Source organism: Pinus tabuliformis, chromosome 1_1, assembly GCF_031772625.1.
Source record: "Pinus tabuliformis cultivar Carrire ecotype Pingquan chromosome 1_1, CPIR1, whole genome shotgun sequence".
NCBI lineage: Eukaryota > Viridiplantae > Streptophyta > Pinopsida > Pinales > Pinaceae > Pinus > Pinus tabuliformis.
In genome coordinates, this window is record NC_142297.1 from 256,964,004 (window position 1) to 256,974,503 (window position 10,500).

The 10,500-nt window shown below is 36.0% G+C and overlaps 2 pseudogenes; both read left to right on the forward strand.

Moving 5' to 3' along the window:
* Window positions 1-5,217: 5,217 nt before the first annotated feature.
* On the forward strand, window positions 5,218-7,529 carry LOC149212502 (endoglucanase 17-like; annotated as a pseudogene).
* A 122-nt stretch (window positions 7,530-7,651) lies between these two features.
* Window positions 7,652-9,708, forward strand: LOC149212503 (endoglucanase 17-like; annotated as a pseudogene).
* Window positions 9,709-10,500: the final 792 nt, after the last annotated feature.

The following is a 10,500-nucleotide window of genomic DNA, read 5'->3' on the forward strand; positions in this document are numbered from 1 at the left end:
TGACTAAGATTGGTATCTTGTTTTTATGTTTGGTGACTTCTAGTGTATCGATGTGAATCTTTAGGACTTCCATTGTATGGTTGTTGCAATTGGGGTGGTAACTGAGTCTATTTCCAGGCAATTTAATCGGTCTATAGACCACTTGTGGTCCATGTGGTATTTTGTAGTCTTTGAAGGCGAACTAAGTTAGTCAAGGTCGTTTCCTATGACTTGTGGTTGGGGGTTTGGCACAGGGGAGGGAGGTTTCCCATTACCCTCTTGGTGATGTATCATTGGTGTCCAACATGTCTACAAGTAGATTTGAGTCATCTAGTCTGGGGCTATGAAAAGAGTCAACATTGTGGGTCATTGATTTTCCTGTTGTGACTTTACTCGAGTGGGGTGACCTATGGATATACTTTCATTGACATCTGGAGGCCCACAAGGTTCAAATTTACTTGCAGGTTTCTTTGTAGCCCAGCTCAACAAACTATGCACCACCAACATGGAGGGTGATAAGAGCTAGGGAGAAAGGGGTTAGAATGGTTGCAATATCATGGTCGACCATGGCCACTTGGTGGGGCTATTGACCCCAACCCTATATAGTCACTTGAAACAATAGAATTTATTCCCACCCCTCCCCCTTCTGGACATCTTTGATAGTCAAATTAGACATGTGACCCTCCTCCTAGAGCATCTTAGCAGGGACCAACATGATGAAAGGAATATGGTCATCGAATTTGTGAACAATGTCCAACATAATCAACGGAAAATGAAAGACTATCTAGCCACCTTGCAAAGGGGAGAAGAAGAATTTACATGAAATAGAACAAATTGAAGGGGAGGCTTGCACACATGAAAAAGAATGTACACTATGATTTTAGACCTTCTTCAACATCCGGTGCTGCAGTAGAGAACCTTGTTTTGGTCAACTCTTCTGATCTTTGATATTTGTTGGTTGTATTCTAATTTTGAAATTTTTATGGCTTCACTTGCCATTTCAGTTTTGGTTAATAAGATTTTATTGGAAGCTTGTTATCTATTTTGGATGTAACCTTCTGACCAATAAATGTGGTAAGAGTGAGGCCAAAAGGATTTTGATCAACTGTATTCAACGATGTAAACTTTTGATATAATAAAAATGCTTTGACTTACTAAAAATTATTATTTTAATATAAAAGAACATATTATCACATAAAAATTGAATTTTAATTTTAATCATTTAAAATAAATATCAATTTTTTTTCTACTATGAAAAAATAAAACTTTTCTAAATCAAAGAAGAAAATACTTTTACCATGTCAATATTTTTTTAAGTATTATTACTTTTGAAATAATAGGGGAGATACGCCAATTGTTGTGTGCCCTCCCTGCCATGACTACAAACTAAGTGATGGATATCACAGAGGTTGTACAACACTTGTCTAGTTGGCAGTGCCACCTGTCATGGTGGGTGGGAACTTGAATGGACTATTTTGGTGTTGTTTAGGGTGGTGTTTAGCTTTTTTGGTAGAGGTGGTCATAAATAATGTGTAATATTGTTTGGGCCCAATGTGTGGGCACTCAATTTCCCTGATACTTGTGTGATAGACCTCGTTCTTTGGTCTACCTGGAACTATGTCATTGCATTCCTGGAGGGATTTCATTGTTTTAAATGTTTGGTGGGGGGTTTACTTTTCTGACTATGGTGGTAGATGGTTTATTGTTTTGTGGAGTGTTTCCCCATGCCTATGGAACACTAGTGGTTGTTTTTTTTGTATGATTTGGACCTTATGGGATATTTTTGTTGATTTGGTGGTCGACATGTAGGCTTCATGCTTCAATAGGTTTTCATGAGGGTAACTGTTTCCTTTACAAGTTTTTTCTATGAAAGTTTATTGTTTTTTACATTTTTTTTTAGACCTAACCCCACCATCTTTGTCTTTGTTATAGGTAAGCTTTAGTGAGGGGTGGGGGTTTATCCAACTATTGTGAAAAGTTATTTTAGGTTCTTTTCATGATTCTAGTCACACTCCTTTGATTTCGTGCTTCTCTGGTCATGATGGTCTTGTAGGCAACACATTGAGCTGCTTTTTGTCCAAAGTTATGACAAGAGAAACATTAGCCATTGAAGAAATTCCTGTGATTATCAAACCTACCGTCCAGGTGATTGTAGTTTCCATAGAAATTCATTCTTGAGGCAAATTGAGAATGGTTTACCTGCGATTGGTTGTAGCTTCTATTCATCCTTGAACCCGATTTACTTGGTGATCTTTGTTCATCCTTCAAGTAGATTGGCCCTGATTTACCTGGTGATCTGCTTTATGCCTTTGCTGTCGATTGTCAACCTGTTCACTTCTCCTTGTTGCATCAAGATAACTTTTGGAGCTAGATGGCTTCTGCGCTTGAGATGCTTCTTCATAATATCCAAGACATGTCTTGATTAGAGGAGAACACTGCACTTTGATAATCTCATCTAAAGTTTCAGATCCTTTAGAAAATCTAAGATTAAGAGCTTTTGTTTTCTCAATATCTTTTCTAAGTCCCACAACTTCACATTCTAACTTTTCATTGTGTTTTTCCCTTTCAACAAGTTGGAATTTCAGAGTATCTATGATCATACTCTTTTCTTATAAACAGATTTTAAGTTTAGAAATTTCTTCATAGAGATCATCTTCATCTATAGCATCCAAGAAATCATCATCTTCAAAAGCCATCAAAGTCTATAATCATTACATTGCTCATCTTCATCACTAATTGAAAATCCATCATTGTCTTCATGAGTGTAATAGCTCTTCTTACTTACATTAGGTTTTATGTTCCATCTAACTGGTTCCTTACCTTTGTCAAGCTTATCTTTATGAGGACACTTGGCTGCATAGTGACTGACTCTTCCACAAGAAAAGCATTTGAAAGGTAGATTACCTCTGAATCTTCCAGAACCCTGTTGAAGGTTCTTGACAAAGTTTGATTCTTCCTCTCCATCTGACATATGTCCTGACTCATTGTAATCTCCTTTTCCCAAAGCTTTGAATGCAGCTTCTCTCCTGTCTGATGGTCCCCCTTTTCTCATTTCAAAAGTAGTTAGGATTCTGTGCAGCTGTGACATGGTAATGCTCTGTAGATCCTGCTTTTCTTCTATGGCGGAAACTTTTGATTCAAACTTAGAAGACAAAGATCTTAGCACCTTTTCAACCAAACTAACTTCTTTTATTTCTTCACCCAAGTTTTTCATACGATTAACAATCTCATCTATATGTAAGAAATAATTAGCCGCACTTTCATTATTGTGCATTTTGAGATTTTCATATTGAATTCTGAGAGTTTGTAGTTTTGTACGTTTTACCTGATCGTCTCCTTCATAGCATAGAACGATCTTGTCCCATATTTATTTTTCTGTTTTGAGCTGCATAACCTTGATGAATTCTGATTGAGATAAAATCCCTAATAGTGTATTGACAGCCTTTACATTTGTTTCATATTGCTTCTTACGAGCCGTATCTGTAGGAGTTGCTAATGGAAATGTGTATTCTACTTCCACGATGTCCTAAACTTCTGTACCAAGAGATTGAAGATAGGCTGTGATTCTTACCTTCCAGTAGAAAAATTTGCTTCCATCAAAGATTGGTGGCCTTATAGATGCCTCTTTTTCATAGTTGCTCATGATGATAGATCTTCCTTCAAGCGATAAAGCTTCTTCTGAAGGACCCGCTTTGATATGAATTGTTGGAAATAATACTGAGAGGGGGGGTGAATCAGTATTATCAAATCAATTATTTTTCATTTCACAATCAGATTTGTATATGCTACTTTAGTTATAGGAAACTGTGTATATACGCTACTGTGTCTAAAGCAACCAGCGTATATCAATAAACTTATGATTCATTAAGTGATGATCCTTAATCAGTGCATCAGAACTTCATTAACCATAAGAACAGTAAACAGGTGCAGTAAAACAGAACAGATCATCACACACATGGACACAAGATATAAGGTGGAAACCCAATGTGGGTGAAAACCACCTGCTGCAATTCGTCTCTATCTTCTTTTAATAAGAAACTTCTTTTTACAATATTTTTGTACTGGTGCAGTCTTATACCAGTACGCAGGCTTCTACCTGCAGAAGGCTACAACCTTCTCTCATTTTCCAGCTTCTCCTGGAAGGGAGCTACAACCCCCTTAGCTTTTGTACTAACTGATGTACTAGTACATAGGTGCTGACCTACAGAAGGCTACAACCTTCTCTTTTCTTCTAGGGACCACGTTTCATAAATTTTCAGACTAGATCCATCAATAACAATAATCAAACATCAAATACATTTGCATCAACCAATCTCCTTTGCTTCAATCAAAACTGAATCAAACAATTACTTCTTTGAATGTTGTAACCAGAATACATTAACAGTAACCAGAAACCAATCCTGAACCCAGAACACTGCAGCAATAAATAGAAGTGGCTAAAATATATTTCATGAGACATACGCTACTTCAATATGTAGAACCTGCATGCACACGCTTTTGTATTAAGGCCAACCAGTGTATACGTTGTTTTGACTTACTGAACCGGCGTGTATACGCGCCTTTGCTGTGCCGAACCTGCGTACAAATCTATAAAGGATAATTTAATATTTTCACTTATTCATACATTAGTTATACCCAGATTATTAGATTTATAGATCAAGTCATGCACCAAATACAACAGATCAAAATCACATAAAGATACTACTATTCAAGCCTTAAGATCTAGACCCATTAATAGAACTTATCCTTCTTCTAACGCTCAAGTTCCTCCTTGTTTCGGATCCAACTATGCACCATAACCCAATGACCAGTGTTCTAGATCTTGCTCTTCATAAGATATTCAATCCTTGAGTGAATGCCTTTGCCTAATGATCTCTTCCCCCTTTTATAGTCTTAGGCCTTAATTCCATGGTCCAAAACCATAGAGAATCAATACCATGGACCCAATACCTGGGTTCAACACTTCGGACGAGATACCATGGACTAAATACCAAGGACTAAATACCATGGACCAAAAAATAAGCTTTCCCACATGTACGCGTTTTTCCTTGCATGAAAGTGTGTGCATATGTATATGCTCCTTTTGATCTGTGATCCCGCGTGTATATGCAACTTGGTTAAGAGGAACCTACATATATCTCTTTTTCCTTCATTTTGCGTGCCTGAACTGTGATCTGTCATCTGAGTGAGTTGCCATCAAGGACAACACCTGTGTCATAGCGCCAAACCTGTGTCATAATGCCAACAAACCAATGCCTAGGCAAGCTCCCTAGAAGACAAAGTATGACTTGGAAAAGAGACTTTGCTCTGTCAGATGGGTTTTATCAACATGTATGCAATTATTCCTTTCATGTGTTATACTAGTGACATCTTTTGTTCATGTTTTTTATAGTATTCCCTATAGGACATGGTATATATATGCATACATGCTTAAGTTTTAACAAGTTCTTTGGTTTATTGGATTTTCTTAGTGCCAGTTCAAAGAAGAAAGTATTCTATCTTCATCCCATATATCTTCAGGGGAAAGATTCTATTTCATTTCAATAATGCTTTGGAGTTTTGGTATTTCGAATTGATTTGACTTAGTCCCACCCATGTTGTGTTATATCCTTAATATTCTCAATGTGGATAAGTGTTTGTATGCTTCTTTCCCTTAGGAATAGGACCAGGTTGAACTAGAACTTATTTTTTAGTAAGGAGCCAAAGAGATTCAAAAGCTCGAATTGGGTGTTTATAGATAGTTGGTTTATTTCAGTTCTCATTGATGTAGAGTTTGTTTTTTCATGCATTGGAATGTTAAATCTAACATTCAGAAGACACATCTTTCTTGTACTTCCTTGGACTTCCCTATAGTGTTATTAACAAGTCAATTCATGTGACGATCATGAAATTTTTCATGGATAATCAGAATCATCTTTTCATTGTTGTGGTGAGAAGAGAATCTACAACATAGGGTGGTGGAAGTAGCAGTCTCTCTTTTGGTGTCTTCATTAAGTGTAAAAGGGGACAAAATGTCTCAAGAGCTGCAAACCTATTTGCAATTCCAACTTTCATTATTTCATTTTTCATTTTGCAGGTGGACTTGGTTAGAGGATATTATGGTGTAGGAGAGAATGTTAAATTTGGGTTTCCATTGGAATTCACCACAACGATGTTGTCATGGAGTGTTTTGGAATTTGGTGGGTTCATGGGTGGTGAGCTAGCCAACTCAAAGGATGTCATTCACTAGGCCACGAATTAATTGTTGAAATAAACAACACATCTAGGCACCATATATGTCCAAGTAAATACATATATAGTACACAATGATTCAACTCTCTACAAACTAACTCATGTCATGTTGTGCAGCTATAGCCACTATTTATCTTACTAATAATACAAGATACATCAATTTTTTTTTCATATTATGGCTAAAATCTATTCAATGTTCAAACTTGTGTCCGGTAGGGGATCCCAACATTAATAAAAAATGTTGGGAAAGGCCAGAAGATATGGACACAGCTTGCAATGTTTATAAAATTGACAGCCAACATCCTGGTTCAGATGTTGCTGCTAAAACAACTACATCACTTGCAGTTGCATCCCTTGTATTTCACAAATCTTATCCTTCATATTCCAAATGACTTATTCATACTGCCATGAGGGTAAGTACTAAAATGGTTACCTATTTTAAGTTTACATTGTAGACATTCATTATAAATATGCACAATTGACATTGTTGCCTTGGGATTCTCAAGTATTTTATTGTTCTGATTAGCACAAAGGAGCTTATAGTGACTCATTTAGATCTGGAGTATGTCCACTCTATTAATCATACTCTGGATAGGAGGTATTTTTAAATATAATGTGAAATTTTGAGTTGTTTCATAGTCTGCGAGATGAGGTTGGAAGATTTATAACTGACTTGCTTTTGGGATCTTCTCATGATGAACTACTCTGGGGAGTTGCTTGCCTGCATAAGGAAACATGCAACCCAATTTATATAAATTACATTCAATAAAAAGGTCATTCACTAGGAGATGATGAATCAGAAAATATATTTAGGTGGGAAAATAAACATCCAGGTGCTCCAGTCCTCCTATCAAAGGTATAACAATATCTATTTTGTTTTGTTGGGTAGTTAGTTAGTGATCATTAACACATTATTATATACTCACTGGGCTTCAATTTTATTATGTACCCATTGGGTTTGAATTTATGAGTTATTGCATGGTTTGAATGCGCGCAAGAGTTATTGCTACGAAAAGTGAAGTATCTTCATGACTACAAAGGACATGTTGACAATTATATCTTCTCTCTTATCCATGGAGTATCTCATTCACATGATAAGTATACTCTAGGTCTCTTCTTTTTTCACTAGTTTTGAAGGGTATACATGCTCTATCCTCAATTTTTTATTCTAATTCCAACTTTGGGTATATTCTAATGTAAGCAGGAGGGCTTGTTTACACAATGTCTGATAGAAATTTACAATATGTTACATCTTCTTCCTCTTGCTCTTCACTTATGCTAAATACCTGAGCTCCTCCTTTTTCCATTCTATAACATAGGGTGGTAGAAGTAACAATCTCTCTTTTGGTGTCTTTATTGAGTGTAAAAAGGGACAAAATGTCTCAAGAGGTGCAAACAACTTTTCACTTCCAATTTTCGTTATTTCGTTTTTATTTTGTACATGGACTTGGTTGGCGGATACTATGATGTAGGCGAGAATTTTAAATTTGGGTTTCCAATGGCATTCACCACAACAATGTTGTCATGGAGTGTTTTGGAATTCAGTGGATCATGGGTGGTGAGCTAGCCAACTCAAAGGATGCCATTCGCAAGGCCACATATTACTTGTTGAAAGAAACTCCACATCCAGACACCATATATGTCTAGGTAAATGCATATATAGTACACAACAATTCAACTCTCTAGAAACTAACCCATGTCATGCTTTATAGCTATAGCCATTGTTTATTTGACTAAAAATACAAGATACATTACTTTTTTTTCATCTTATGGCTAACATTTATTCAATGTTCAAACTTGTGTTGGGTAGGGTATCCAAACACTAATCAAAAATATTGGGAATGGCTAGAAGATATGGACACAACTCACACTATTTATAGAATTGACAGCCAACATCTTGGTTTAGATGTTGCTGCTGAAACAGTTGCAACACTTGAAAATGCATCCCTTGTATTTCACAAATCTAATCCTTCATATTCCAAATGAATTATTTATACTTCCATGAGGGTAAGTGCTAAAATGGTTACCTATTTTAAGTTTACATTATAGGCATTCACTGTAAATTCACACAACTGACCTTGTTTCCTTGGGATTCTGAGGTATTCGATTTTGCTGAAAAGCATAGAGGAGATTATAGTGACTCACTTAGATCTAGAGTCTCTACATTCTATTGCTCATACTCTGGATATGAGGTACTATTAAATATAATGCCAAATTTTGAGTTGATTCTTAGCCTGCAATATGAGGTTGGAAGATTTATGACTGACTTTCTTTTGGGATCATCCCAGGATGAACTACTCTGGGGAGTTGCCTGGCTACATAAGGCAACACACAACCCAACTTATCTAAATTACATTCAATGAAAAGGCTAGTCATTAGGATTTGATGAATCAGACAATATATTTGGGTGGGACAATAAACATTCAGGTTCTCAAGTCCTCCTATCAAAGGTATAACAACATCTATGTTTTTTGTTGGGTAGTGATTTATTGATTGATAGCACATTCTTATATACTCATTGTGTTTCAATTTGATTCTATACCTACTAGGTATGAATTTTTGAGCTCTTGCATGGTTTTAATGTGTGTAGGAGTTCTTGCTACAAAACGTGAAGTCTCTTCATGATTACAAAGGACATGCTGACAATTATATTTGCTCTCTTCTCCTTGGAGTATCTTATTCACATGCTAAATATACTCCAAGTCTCTACTTTTTTCACTAGTTTTGAAGGGTATACATGCTCTCTCCTCAGTGTTTTATTTTGATTCTAACATTGGGTATATTCTTGTGTAAGCAGGAGGGCTTCTTTACACAATGCCTAATAGAAATTTGCAATATGTTACATCTTCTTCCTTCTTTCTCTTCACTTATGCTAAATACCTGAGCTCCTCCAAATAATTATTAACTTGTGGGTCAATGAATTTTAGTCCAAAGAGAGTAAGAACTATTGCAAAACATCGGGTATAGATTCATAGAAACCCAGTAATTAAGTTTCTAACCTTTTAATCCAGTTATTGGTATATAGGGTGTGATTCAATCCTATGTTTTTGTTTTTTCAATGAAGGTTGATTACATATTGGGGGATAATCCTATCAAAATGTCATACATGGTTGGGTATGGTTCTCACTATCCAAAACGTATTCATCATAGAGGATTTTCTCTTCCCTATAAGGGAATCGTCACCCCATTCCATGCAATGCAGGATTCCAATCTTTGTAAAGCAATTCACATAATCCCAACATCTTGGTGGGAGATGGTTGGGAGGCCTAGACAACATGGATCGATTTACTAATTACCGAAATGATTATGAGCAATGAGAACCTTCTACATATATCAATGCACCTTTACTAGGATCCCTTGTTTATTTGGCCCATTCTACCATGTCCAGAGGTACCTTGCCCTCTATACCTTCTTATGTAAACCAGACAAGGAGAATGGATGGAAGAACTATCTTCATGTTCGGCTATTTGGTTTCAATTTTGTGTTGTAGTGAAGTAACTATATATGTATAGTAATGTTTTGAAACAATCATTCTAAGAAATCCATCCTATGTCCTGAAGTATCTTACCCTCGAGACCTCATTATCTAAACCAAAGGAGGAGGAGGATAGATAGAACTCTGAATTGTAGTGAAGTAACTATATATCTATGGTAGTGCCCTAGAAAAACTGTTCTGAGTGGGCCACAGTAGAGTCAACCATTGTATTTATTGCTAATTAATGAAATGGATCAAGTCAAGACTTTTCTCATTGAGAATTATCACCCTTTAATGCAAGAATTTGTGACATGGTGCAAAGCCACAAGATAATGCACTGACATTTATTTAAATTGGGGAAGTTCATTCACTCATCATCTATAAGAACTTTCATGCTTAAAATCATCTACAATACCAAAAAAAAAGTGGTCAGTCATTTTTTTTTTATTTTGTCATTTGGTTTACAGTTTTTGGTAACTTTGAAATTGAATAGTTGCAAGCTTACATTGTGGAGACTAAATTTAAGTTCAAAGGAAACTGAAGATGTTGAGATTAAAAAGATGAAATTAAATGCATCTCTTAGAAGAAAGAAAGAAAGAAGTGGGCATTAAATCTTCTCAAAAGAAGTTGCAGGTATGGTTGGGCGATGCTCATCCCATTCATTGGATTTTGCATCACGAATTCTTCACAATTAAGTTAATGAGTTTGGTTTTCGACTCTAAATAAAATTCAACACTTATGTGGAGAATTTCAACATTGATGGGATTCTTCAAACCACTTTCCTTCCTAACTGTTGTATCTCAATTATATGAAATT